Below are 14437 nucleotides of genomic sequence, written 5' to 3'. Positions count from 1 at the left end.
GACCTGCCCCTGAATGAATATAATTACTAAAATGACACGACTAATGTGAAATCAATATGGGGTACTAAAGATTAGCAGGTCCATGGTACCGAGGGCACAGCTGATATTTTTAAATGACACTGTACAACAGACTATGTGTTTTGGTTTAGCTACTACTAAAAATTTAAATGCTCCCTCATTTCCGCCATTGTCTGCCTACGGCACAGGGACAGAATGTAAAAATTATTCTTTGGATGCCCTACATGAAATTATTCTAAACGGTACTCTCAACTCCTCCGATAGTACTCGATTTGGCTGGTACTGTGGCCCATAAATACCAATGTGTGTCAACTATTTATTTATTTACGTATAGCCCCTGAATCGGGTATCTCTGCGCTTGGGACGGACAATGAGGATGTATTGCAGATTCAGCTGAATAAGGAGCAAAAAAAGAGTAGTTTTAAGCAGCTTCCTGAATTGTAAGTGATCAATGCATTGTCTCAAAATTATGGGGAGCTCGTTCCAATATCGAGGGCCAAGGTGAGAAAGGGCCCTTCATCCTAATCTAGCCATCCTTACTCGAGGCACCACAAAAAAAATGTTTGGAACCCGAGCGCAGAGATCTAGAAGGTAGAAACTGTGTAAATTTCTCCGAAAGGTCAGAGGGGCCTAAATTAAACAGCGACTTGTGGATAATGCAGCAGATTTTGAATCTTACCCGTTGGTGAATAGGGAGCCAATGCCGCTGCATAAGGGGACGGGAAGTAGTCCTAGGAGGAGCATTGAGGACCAATCGTGCCGCAGTATTCTGGACTACCTGCACTTGGGGTGTCTAATCATTTGCTTCTCTGTGAGTGTGTAGGAGAGCAAGTGAGACACTATATCTAGTCGATCCTGGGCTTGTGGGCACTAAGGTGTTGGGAATGCTTAGCCCCTATCCACCAAGGTCCCATAATCCAGCGCATAGTTCTGTTTATGTGCAGAATCCCTGCAACACTCCACCACAACCTAGCAGTGTGCAGTAGTCTACTAATTGACCTAGTAAGTGAGGAGTATGATGAGATCAATGATTTAATACCCCTAACTTGCCACCTCCAAGTCCTGATGCTGCAAGAGATGTAGAGAGATGTGCTCACAGATGTCACAAACAACTACTTTCAAGGTAAATTTAAAAAAAGACAAAAACAAAATGTTCAGAGTAATCAACACATTTTTTGTCTGTTTAATCAAAGATTAATTTGAAGATGCAGAACATCTCAAATGTAAGAATATACCTTTTTGATGGATATTTTCTTTAGAATTAAATAAAATTACAAGTTTTGACTTCCTTCTCAAATAGGCATTGTCATTGTTTCATTCACTATTCATGCCATTGACGTCCAGTACTTGGTCTATGTATTAAACACTGGGAATTCCTTCCTTGCTCTTCCCCACTCTGGCTTCTAGTACTCCACAGACAAAAATCAAATCAAATCAAATATTTCTTTATTCGGCACTTGAAAAGATACCATAAAAGTACATAAACTCAGTTAAAAATGCGTTAAAAAACAATTCATTCATAACATTTCATTTTATCCAGAGTCTCTATATACAGGGCATTATATTCAGCTCATCTCTCTTGAATTCCTTAGCCTCACTGCCATCTTAATAAAACTCATGATACAAGACAGGGTATAGCCTTCTGTAAAAACATTAATGCTACCTTGGCGTGTTTAAACTTGACTTGTTTCAGTATTCCCACCAGGAACTTTCGCCTAGGTAGTGAATAAAATGAGCATAACAAAACAAAATGAAGGGTATCCTGCGGAGACCTATTGTCGCAGCCGCAGGTGCCCTTCTGCTCAACCGTTAAGGTAAAACCAGGGGGATCGGACAACAAGTGGTGCAACAGGTTAAACCTAAATCGGGTCATATAAAATCTGTCCTGTGCATTAAGGATCAGTGAAAGATAAGGTTCCCTTCCACTCTCTATTGTCAATAATCTATAAGCCGCAACTGTGGATTTACACTCTTCAGTGGCCGCCCTACTTACAGTTGTCCATTCCCCAAACATTTTCTTGACTGTCGTTTTATTCTGGGCAGTAAGGGCTTCAGGCTCAGTAAAGAGGTTCTTACAACCAATGACCTCTAAAGTGCACTTTACATATTTTAGCCAGGGGATAGAGCTCCTTTTGTCTCGTTGCAAACAGTCTGTGATAATTTGTCTACTGAGGCCTGCCTCGGGGTTGGACCAGATTTTCACCCAGGCCAAAAGTGGCCTGATCTTAATCTGGTCTTCAATATAAGGTTCTCCCAGTTCCTCATGTAAAATGTAGGCAGATGTGCTTTGTGGAACTTTCAATATCCTTCTGAAGAATTTGTTTTCGTCTGCCAGGACCCGATATATATTCACAAAACCCCAGACTTCCGCCCCAAAGGCTGCCTTAGCGCAGCATATTGATCTATACAAATTCAACACTTGCTCGGGAGACCATCTTCCCAGCCTTCTCCCATAACCCATTATAGCCCCGGTGAGGCCACCAGTTTTGCACAGTGTTTGCCCACTAGAAATCTGAACTTTAAAAGCCCGTCAAATAGTACACCTAGATAGGAAAAGGACTGGACCAGACTGATTTTGTAAGTTCCTATCTTATAAGAAAATTTCTTATCTGGTCTGGCCCCCGCGAGCATAACATGATTTGTCCAGGTTTGCGGACAAATCAAGTGTGGACATAAAACTCACAAATCCTTCAATAAGCCTCTGTAACCCCCGCGGTGTCCGGGCTAACAACACCGCGTCGTCCGCGTAAAGCAGGATGGGGACTGGGCGGGTGCCTACTTTAGGGGAGTCCACTCCAAGTTTACATAATTCCCTTTCTAAATTATTAATGTAAAGTGAAAACAAAAAAAGAGCTAAAATGCAGCCCTGCCACACTCCACTAGTACATGGAAATGGTGAAGTCTTACTTCCGTCTTGGTTAAAACGGACAGACGCAGTTGTATTCCAGTACAGGGCCTTAAGGATGTTAACTAGATCCTGGTCCACCCCTAGGCCTATCATCAGGGCCCATAACTTCTCCCTGTTCACGTGATCAAATGCCGCGGAGAGGTCCATGAACCCCAAGTAGACTGCCTCCTTGCTGGCTATGGTATACTTAGCAACCAACAAGTAGAGGTTCAGGCATTGGTCCGTGGTTGACCATCCCTCCCTGAACCCATATTGCGTGTCCGTTATTACCTGGTGGGTGTCTGCCCATTCAGTCAGGCGATTTAGGACAACCCGACCCAGGACCTTCGCCGTGACATCAATCAAGGATATAAGGCGATAGCAATTGGGGTCATCCCGATTTCCTTTTTTAAATATTGGAACTATGGTTGCCGAGGACCAAGAGCGCGGCAGACCCGCCTCCACTGCCGCGTTCAGGACCCTCGTAAGAATGGGTGCCCACAGCTCCACTTTACTGAGGTATAGGTCGGGAGGAATGCCATCCGGGCCAGGCGCCTTGTTTGTAGTTAGCCCCAGGATTGCCCCTTCCACTTCGGCCAGGGTAATCTCTGGCCGTACAGTCAATGTTAGCCTCTGCCCTTCATCGTTGTTCATTTCACCCGAATGGTTATATAGATTTTTAAAGTGGGAGTGCCACTGCTCCGGCAAAATGGTGTTTAAAATGTGTGGGGCATTTGAGTCCTGGAAACATGGTTTATTTATAATTTTCCAGAACTCGGTCAGGTCTCTTCTTTCCGCCGCCTCCCTTAGGTCCACCCAGGCTTGCATTTGCAGGCTAGTTTTACAGGCTTTTAGTGCCTTCTTATATGTCAGCCTACATTGGGCTATGTAAATATTATCTCTGGGAAGTAATTTTAGGCTAGATTTAAGGTCTTTATGTGCCTTTGAGCATTCTTTGTCGAACCATCTAGGTGTGGAGGTCGTTGATATCCTAGTCCTAGTGGTCTTTAATAGTCCTTCAATGAGGTGCGCCATCTTTTCGAATGCAGTTACTACAGCGGCCCCCTCAATATTGGGGTCGAGGCATACGTTTAATGCGTCTGCCCCTGTGATTATTAAGCTTTTATAAAAACTATCCCCATCTATTTTGGACCATCTAAGTCTTCTCCCTTGGTCTGATATCGTCTCCACCAATCCTACCCGGCGTGATGCATTTTTAATAATTGGGCCTTTTAGCTCTAACACCAGGGGGTTGTGGTCGCTAAATATGCTACCTTCTATGTCCGCCCTACTAACCCAGGCTTTGAGTACAGGTGAAACCATAATATAGTCAATGTACGACTGACATCCTCTGCCCTTGAAGGTGGGATTGAGCTCCCCGCCACTGCCCGTTTCTACCAGGTCCATTGTGTGGACCAAATTGTGGCCTTTCAGCACCTTATCTAGCTCCACCCCTTTCGGAGAATGCAAGAAGTGTGGCTCTTTCTCCACTGTGCACCGTGACCAATCCTTGTTAAATGGTCTTAGGTTCGCGCACAGGTGACCGTTAAAATCCCCTACAAGAACTACAGATGGAGCTACTAACGACGGTACCGTTGGCACCATCGACAACTGGGCATTTAGGCGGGAGTCCAGTTCTTTTATTGTGTTTCCCTTACCATTTGCTCCCACCGCATTGTACCAATTAACCAGGGTGATGTTTAGCCCTTTTGAGCGGAAGCCCACCGCCTGCATGTTCTGTGATGCCCAGTTGAGGTTGGACCAGACCCCTTGTATAAGAAGATATATATATATGATCAGCCCTGCCATGGCTCTCCCTGAAGCTGACCTTTGGGCAGGGACTGAGAAACACTTAAACCCTTCCAGTGAGAAATGGTTACAATCAATCATCCAGGTCTCCTGAAGACATATAACATGAATCCCGGTAATGTATTGCCTCCATTCCTGTTCCTCGTATTTGGCGGCAAGTCCTGCTACATTCCAAGATAATATTTTTAATCCGTCCCCCCCAACTGGTCTTCTTGCCCCGGCCATGAGGGGGTGGGTAAACACATTTCCCTCAAGTATCGTGATTTCATTAGGGTCAGCTACATTATCTATATGTGTTAATTGGGTGCCTAAATCGGTGCTATCTAGCCCCGTTATCTCGATCTCCTCTGCAGTACATGGTTGAGAACTCTCTGCCATATTTACCCCTTGTCTTTCCCTCTCTGCAGTAACTCATATTGGGGTGTTTTAATCAGGGGTGTCTTAATCTGTTCAGGGCTCTTATCCCTAACTTGTTTATGCCTAGGGTTTATGTCTATCCCTAGTCAATCCACTTCTTCTAGGGTCGCCAGAGGGTCAAATCTATTCTGGAGGTCAATCCCACCCTGATTCCTCATGGCTACATAGTGAGATCTACGGCTATGCCCGGCTAAGTTCCACTCCCTACCTTTCAGACCATCCATGGCACTCCCCCGATTATAGGCCCCCTTAGGGTAAAAGAAACTAAGGGGCATAGACCTGATGTTACTCGCCTCCGTAGTTGGACCCCAGCTTAATATCTGGTCCACCACCTCCGTATTTCTAAAGTTCACCACCACACAATCCCCGATGTCATCCTTGGGCCTGATTCCCACCCAATTCACCCGCCGAACCATTAGTATTTCCCCCTGTTTCATGCCTACCAGAGGCCTACACTTATTTAACCAGAACATGGTTTTGTTTTTGAGTTCGCCATAAGTCTCCACCTGTTCCGGTCTCAACACTGGAACTCCTGTGAGGATAATTACATAGGGTGCTGCGTCAGGAGGTAGATTAAGGGTTACTGACGTGTTAGAGTGCCCCTTAGTAGTGGTATTATCTAGTTGGCTCTGGCTTACTGGGGGGGTCGGGGCTTGTCAATGAACCATTACCCGGTGTATGCCTTTTGGCGCTCCCTGGGGGACTTCCCTGCTGGTAGCGGGCAAACTCAGGGGAGCCTGTATCAAGCCTGCTGGTTGTGTATTCGGGGGGGTCAATGGCTGTGTGATGGTGTTGCTTTGGTCATTTCGGGGCCTGTTTATAGATGATATTTCTGAGCTAGTGCTAATATCCTCCCCCAATGGGTTATTATCCAAGCAGGCAGGATTGCTGCCACCGGATGGCCCCTTTGTTTTAACCAGAGTTATTACTTTATCCAACCTGCTGAGGATCAATTTAGTTTGGTTGGCAATAAGTTGTTCTAAATGGTTCTGTAGGTTAGATATTATTTGGGCTACCCACATTGGGGGCGCTTGTGTGTTTAAATCGCCCCTCCAGGAGACCTTGTTTCTGTGGTGGAAATATCTAACGGGGCCTCATTCGGGGTGACTCTCTTACGCCTGGACTTTTTCCTGTTAGTTTTCCTAACCTCACTCGTTTGTGGTGTTTCCCCCTTTAGAGTTGTCTCCTGTACCAGTAAAGTCCCATCTTGAGCACAAGGGATATCAAATATCCCAAGGTCAGGGGAAGCCAGTAAGGATGTTTGGACTTCTGAATCCTGCTCCAGGTTTGGTAAAACAGTTTGGGGGGTTAATGAGAGACGTCTCTCTGTTCGCTCAATTTCAGATGCTACTTTCCCTAATGCTTGACGTAGCATTCTGTCAATGGCAGTTGGTTTATACGGGATCGATATAGGCATACCTTTAGATTTACTACCATTTGAGGAAACCGGATGGGTACACTTGGGTAGTTTTGACGACCTTGTTTGCACTGCGCTTGCCATGTCCATGTGCTATTCAATTTTAATAAGTGGGGCAACAAGGGGTTACCCAGGTTCAAGACACTTTGCACACTAAATGTCCAGGCAGTAACACTTGCCCACTATCACTCCCAAGCGTCTCTAGTTCCAGTGGTGACTCACAAGATCACCCGTTAGTTAAATAACAAAGGATATTTCATGTACTGACCCGATTCTTGTGCAATAGTGTTCAGGCACTTCCCAAACCACGAAAGTTAAAGATCGGGCCCTTCCTGTCCTCCTCCGTCCCCGGACGGCCACAGACGCTCCCGCCCTTGTCCCGGGCTTAGCCCGGCGCGTCTTGTGGGGCGAGGATCCTAACAGAGCTTTATGCGCCTCCTGGCGCTGGTGCTTGACGTGTGCGGCGTCCTCGCCGCTCCCGAGAGATTTGGGTAATGTAGTCCGGCAGAGTCCGGCCCCTCAGGTGTCCAGCAGGTGTGGGAGCAACAGAGCCACCCCCAACAATGTCGTCAGAGTCGGCGGAGCAAAGCCCGGCCCAAAAACAAGGCGGCGGAGCAAAGTCCGGCCCAGCGGCACACCGACGGAGCAAAGCCCGGTCAGTGTTTGATGTTCCCAAAGAGCTCGGCCCCCAACAGAGCTTTATGCGCCTCCTGGCGCTGGTGCTTGACGTGTGCGGTGTCCTCGCCGCTCCCGGGAGACTTGGGTAATGTAGTCCGGCAGAGTCCGGCCCCTCATGTGTCCAGCAGGGGGGGAGCAACAGAGCGACCCCCAACAATGTCGGCAGAGTCGGCGGAGCAAAGCCCGGCCCAACAACAAGGCGGCGGAGCAAAGCCCGGCAGCACACCGACGGAGCAAAGCCCGGTCAGTGTTTGATGTTCCCAAAGAGCTCGGCCCCCAACAGAGCTTTATGCACCTCCTGGCGCTGGTACTTGACGTGTGCGGAGTCAAGCAAAAGATATGAGAGGCAACAAGAACAACATGTAATTGAGTGAAGGCAAAATTGCCAGACATGCACGAATGAAACTAGAGGTTATCTTTATGAATTGGATCCTATATTTCATGTTGTTTGATGAATTTCCAATACAGCCAACGCGTTTCTCCCGTATCCAGGCTTCTTCTGGGTATCCAAGAAGTAAAGCTCCTCTGTATCAGTTTTAGTTCCAGTTTGATAAACCATTAGAGACCCAGAATCTGTGCTGGTAGGTTATCTTCTGCATTTAGGTATTTCAAAAAGATATGGACACTGAGAGTCTTCAATGAAGAGCTGTGTAACGAGTGTATTGTGTATACACACTAATGATGCAGAGCCATAATCAGCATCTTAGACCAGAACCATGTCTGGTTCCGGCATTGAGTCAACATAGAATTAGATTCAGTAGCTCTACTTGGCTTTTGCCTTTACTCAATTACAAGTTGTTCTTGTTGCTTCTCAGATCTGTTTGTCTGTTGCTTAAATTTTTGTGGTTCTAGCTGGTGGAGAACTATATCTTGAGGTGGGCAATTCTGAACTTGATAAGAGTTTTCGAATACTACAGCTACACATGATTGTGCGACAATCGGGTCCCCTAGCCACCATTGTTTGTTTGGCTTCTAGTACTCCTTGATATAGCTGGCTCACAAAACTAAATACTGCTCACACTTGAGCCCTCCTTAGTTTTCCCAGCAGATTATGGTGGTCTTTTTCATGCATTAGCTTTTAGTATTTCCGCAAGTGTAACTGTAATTTGTGTGAAGGTCTTTGCCACATCACTACTGTGGTGTACTAACTCCAGCTGCATGTTTTCTGTTCCCCCTATGCATAGTTGAGGCCACTGTAGCCACCCTTACTAATGAACAGGCACATGTTTGCAGTCATGTGTTCTTGTGTCTCTGCTGATGCCTGTGGAATGCAAATTATTGAGCCAATTGTGTGGCCAGATTTTTGATAGCCATTGTTAACTCATCAAATCCGACCTCAATATTTAATTTCCCTCAGAAATGTCTTTTTATAATATGCCAACCTTTAACTCTATTCTGCGGTTGTCCTGCGCGGTTTCATTGCATTTTCAGCATGGATTGCTCCAATACATTGAATTGTCCAGGAGAAGGTGACGTTTTCCAGATATCCTACATTCTACCCCTTACAATAGGTCTTATAGGCTTTCTTTCTCTTTGTAATATACGTATTGATGGTATGGGTTTGTGTTCAGTTTCTGCCGATGATCCAATATGTGCTGTTGACTAAACTAATGTAGGTGTTTTGTAGTAATTGCCTGAACCACTTTCAGTATCTGTGGGAATGTTAGTCTCATTTTACACTGTGTCGGCACTGTGACCTGATGTTTCACCCACTTCCTCAGTTTCTGATTGTGTAGGTTGAAAAGGTTCAGATGTAATTTGAAACTAAATTAAAGTAGGCTTTTAATATTAATAATCAACATATGTCAAAACAACATAGTATTTACATTTTTTATTTTAGGATTATTTTACACCTACATGAATGATTAACAGTATTTTCTTGCTATGCCATGAGTCTACAAATGTAAAATCGGAATTTATTGTACAATAGTATTTTATTTACAAATTTGGACTACTTTGCCCATAGTGCACTGGACCGAACACTATGAAAGTCTGAAATGTATTATTTACACAATGGTGCATGAAGTTCTTTGAAAACATTTTGAAGTTTTTTTTTATTTAATACCATGCATTGGAAACTTACTAATTGTTATCTATTTAGTAAATATTTTAAATAATTATTTATTAAAGTAAATGTGAAAAAAAACTGGAGCATCTAAAAACAGATACAGAGGTTTCAACATTAGAAGCTCTTGAGAGTGCTTCGGTCAGCAATGTGGAATATTATTTTTTTCATTGGGGTGGGTTGTGGTCTGGGCTCTAGCCTAACCCCAGTACCTGCTGCTGCCTCCTTCCTTCTCTTCATCTTCTCCTCTTTGGTGTGGGCGCACTGATTGTACCTTTTGTTCATGATCTCTTAAAAAGATCTTTTGATCATTCTACTGCACTGATACATTGCCGTCGCCTGGTCCAAATGTGCTTTTTGGTTGCTTTTAATACATACATCAAAGTTTTAGCAAACAGTCTGTCATTTTCTACCACACTCTAGTCCACTAAAATCTCCACCTCACTATCATTAAATGTTCTTTTTCTTTTCTTCCCCACCTCCTCCTGTCGCTCTTGGTGGAACATCTTGATAGCAGATATTCCTAAGCTAGGAGAAAAGCTCAGCCTGGGCTATACTGCTCCTAGTGAAAGGAATTTCTGAATTGGGTATAGTCATCATTCACTGCAGGTGTGAAACTCGCAATTCACGATTCACGTTAAATCTAAATTTAGTAATCTGCATTGTAAAAAATTTAATGTTTATGAATCCTCATATGCCTAGAGTAAAGGTGTCTAAATCATCTTCAGCATTTTCTCATAGGTGATTCAATGTGAGTGGTAATTTAGGACTTGGTAAAGTTGATTTTCGTACATTAGTACCATAATGACTTAGTTATGAGAGGCCTTCCTCCCGAGTTATTAGAGCTAGTTAGGCGCTTACATGAGGATAACTTTGCCCGTGTAAGATGGGGGAAACAGGGTCAGGTGACCGCTAGCTTCCCTGTCGAACGTGGGGTCCGGCAGGGTTGCGTGTTGGCCCCTACCCTGTTTCTCCTATTTATCAACCGGGTGGTTTCATTCTTTAGTGAAACACAAACAGATGCTCCCACCCTGGGGGGTTCTAAGTACCCCATGCTAATATTCGCAGATGACACCCTGCTCCTTTCCAGGACTCGGAGTGGTCTACAAGCGGCCCTAAATAGATTTGCAGAATTTTGCACAGAAAACGATCTTCAGATTAACGCTGAAAAAACTAAATTTATGGTTTTTAATAGGAACAAACAAGTTAAAAGTTCATTTTTATTAGACGGTGTCCCAATCGAACAGGTCAAAGTCATGTCCTACCTGGGCGTGACTCTTGACGATCAACTTACGTGGAACCCACAGTTGGAGGTATTAATTCTTAAATTTGTTCGCCTTACAGGATGCTTGCTGAAAGAACACAAAAAAACCTTCACCAAACGCATTACACCAGCGTTAAGAATTTATGAGGCCAAGGTTAATGCAGCTACCCTGTATGGTGCGGACATATGGGGCTACAAAGGCTTGTCAGCACTTACTATTGCACAGAACAGGTTTTTTCGGAATCTAGTGGGGCTTCCTCAATCGACACCCATAAAACCATTGCTTTTAGACTTAGGCTGTAGACCACTGGATGAGATGGCACAGTATCGCCTTGTTGCTCTTTGGCGTCGCCTTTGGACGACCGAAGAGCTTAGTCTTTTCGCTCACGAATTGGGCGAGATTAGATCATTGTGGGGTGCCCAGAAAATTCCATGGTTGCGGGAGGTCAAACAAATTCTGTACTCTATGGGCCTCCCCGAACTATGGTTACATCCCGAATGTTCTAGGTTTCCTTCTAAAGTGGAATTCAAAGAGTTATTTTGGGCTGCAAAGAAATCTGTACTGGTCTCCCTTTCATCAGAAAATAGCCTAACGGGACTGTTCTTAACACACAAGATTATACCGTCCCTTGAGCCCTATTGGGATTTGATATGCAAAACACTTGACCGTAAGCTGTATCATCAGTTTCGGGTGGGCACCTTGCCGATCAATTCCTTTACCGCTAAGTGGGCAAAGAGTACAAGTACAAAATGTCCTTTTTGTCCTGATCAGGTTGAAAGTGTTGGCCATCTGTTTTTTGCATGCCCAGCATATCGACTGCCTCGTCACAAATGGTTGAAACCAATTTGCAAAATCTTAAATTGTGAGGGGAATCGTGCAGCCCTGTTGAGATTACGTGATATGCGTACTGAAAAATCTGTGATCTGTGTTTCCAAATTCTTGGGGTGGATGTGGCTGATTCGTGTAAAGAACTTGTAACCCCTTGTTTATTAACTTGACTATTTTTAATTCCTGTATATATTCTGATGGCAATTCCTCTTAATACCTGGGGTTCCTTTGCAAAATGTATAAATGTAAAAATGCTGAAATGTTGATAATGTTTTTTATATTGTTGTCTTTTATGAATTTTATTCGAAATAAAGACTAAATGAACTGAACTGAGAGGAGATACTGTCTCCCCCAAGTTTGCACCACTAGTATGAGAATCAGAGACACTTGCCTCATCTTTCTGTCCACAAACTGGATGAGGGAGAGAGGTGGAGAAGCGTAGGAAAATATCCCTGACCAGTTATTCCATAGTCCATTGGCCACGAATTGCGCATGTGGATACCTGCATTTGAAGGTTTCGCATTTTGCATTTTCGGGAGTGGTGAACCACCACTGAAATTACCTTTATATGCTTTTTAAGTGGAGTTCCGACTCGTTAACTTGTAGATGCATCTTCTTGGGCACTCCACACAGTCTTTCTCCACTCCTGGAAAATCTTTCCCCAGGTGAATGTGGTTGCTGGTTGTGACATCATCATGGGTTCCATTTGGAACAGAGCTATGTAGGAGAGTTATTTATGTGTCAGATAGAGATGAGCAGTTGATGGGTGAGGTGATTAAATATGTCTTGAGACTTCATCCGATCTATTTATTATTCTTAATGTGGAAGACACCACATTAATTTGGCGATGAGCGTGGGACTGTATACCACTCATCTCAACATCAAGTTCGAGCTGTCTCTCCTGGTAATTGTACTGTATAGAAGATAAATTGTTATATTTCGCCAGCGACAGTCTTGTGGCACGGATGAGAAGTGGAGCGACACACTTCTGCAGCAGCTGATTCATGCATGGACGCGTTGGCCGGTGAACTAAGGAATAGTCTTTCCCTGCTGAGGAGTTTTGCAGGAGGGGCAAGCGGTGAAACGCACCTGCGTTTCACTGTCTCAGCGCAACGTACAGCGCGAGGCTTTCAAGCCTCATTCTCACCTGTGGGAGGAGCAAGCATTTCATTCCACTGTATCACAATATGTTCTCATCAAATGTGCGTAGGCACGCACAGGCACCATCTTAGATTGGGAAGTACGATGTATTTTCAGAATATTTACGAGACGCTGTTGGTTTTAATAACAGTTTTCACAATGTGTAAGCCTTCAGTTTTTGTTGCGCTTGTGTATGAGAGGCTGAATTCAGTTCCATTTCTTTTGGGAAAGAGAGTAGCTGCTTCACATATACCGAGTGCCAGTTTTAAAGAATGCTGATCAATGGTGATTGGCACACCAATTCTTATCGGCATTTTGTTTTGGTGTGGTGATTATTAATACATAACGGTGATTGGCACACCTTGTTTGTCACATGTTTAGTATGTTTTTTATTTTATTATAACTTTAAGTCTTTCACGATCTTGGACAAAACTAATATATTTTTAAGAATCCAGGAGTGACTACGTTTCTTGTGTTTTTTTAAGTTTAAAAAAAAAAAAGCATAGATGAATAACAGTTTCATTTACAGGAAGGTGATTTAGTCTTCTAAGTTTAAAAGTCATTGTCACTTATTGTTACTAGTAGTAATGCAGAATGTGACTCCACCGCCATTTTTCTTGAGCAGCCCTGGTGAACCAGTGATTAACTGGCAAAAATGGAAAAGATCTTCGTGAATTATCTTAGAGTGTGTGGAACAAACTTAAGTGGTGAACGTAAACATTCATTGTTACTTCACCGTCTTGGAGGAGAAGGTCAGGAAGTACTTGAGAACTTACCTGAACTAAATGCGGCTGATCAGAGGACATTAGATGAGTATGGGATATGCCTCTTACAGTTAGATCGACATTATCTCCCACATGTCAGCACTATAATGGAGATATATGATTTTGGTTTACATGAACAGAAGAAAGATGAGTCAATTGAAGCGATTGTCACGGGCCAAGGAAACTATCTGCCAGCTGTAACTTTGGTGAAGCAGTAGAGGAAAGAATAAGAGATCAATTTGTATTAAAGTGTGCACATGATAAAATTAGAGAGAAGTTATAGTTGAAAGATGAACCTCCATTAGATAAGGTTTTAGCAATTGCCAAACGGGTTAAAAATATGATGAAATGTGTAGATGAGTTAAGTAATGCAAAAAAACAAATCAAATGCATTGTCTTCTAATGTTGAGAAGGTGGTCTGTCAAATAAAAAATAAGACGTCAGTTGATGTAGAAAATGTTAAACCTTTTCGTGTTGTTGTAGGTACCAGCACGCATGACAACAAGTCTGTCTGCTTTAGATGTGGCCAGACAGGTCATAGGGTGAATGCTTCATTTTGCCCATCTTTACAGGTTGCTTGTAAGGCCTGTGGGAGGAAAGGTCATTTTGCAAAATATTTTAAGAGCAAAGTTAAAAGAGCAGAATAACTACAAGTTAAAGAAATTTTGTATCAGATTAATGATGGTAAAGCAAAACATCTTTCTCATGGTGTCATAGTTGGAGGTGTTCATGTTCACATTTCACCATTATTAACTAGGAGATATTTGATGTTCATTTTGGAGAGCATGTTTCTCTTAAAAAAACAGATGTTTCTCCTGTTGGTTATGGGGGTTTGCCGATAACCTTGCTGGGTTATTTCATGACTTGTATTGAATTGAGTGGTAGAATGACAGAAGGAAAGGTATATGTTGCTAAGAGAGGGGATGCATTGTTAGGGTGGCCTCACCAACGCCTTCTTGGGGTGCTTCTTAATCCCAATGCTGATCCGCAAATTCAAGTTCAGGCAGTTGACAATCCGGTAGCTGTTCTAAGTGAACAGTTTGCTGATGTATTCCAAGACAAGTTGGGTTGTCTCAAGGGGTACAAACATTATATAAAACTTAAAGAGGGTGCTAATCCAGTTGTTGCCAAAGTTAGAAGAGTACAGTT

This window comes from Lissotriton helveticus, chromosome 4_1, assembly GCF_964261635.1.
Source record: "Lissotriton helveticus chromosome 4_1, aLisHel1.1, whole genome shotgun sequence".
Taxonomy (NCBI): Eukaryota; Metazoa; Chordata; class Amphibia; order Caudata; family Salamandridae; genus Lissotriton; species Lissotriton helveticus.
Note: the sequence above shows the minus strand (reverse complement) of the source record.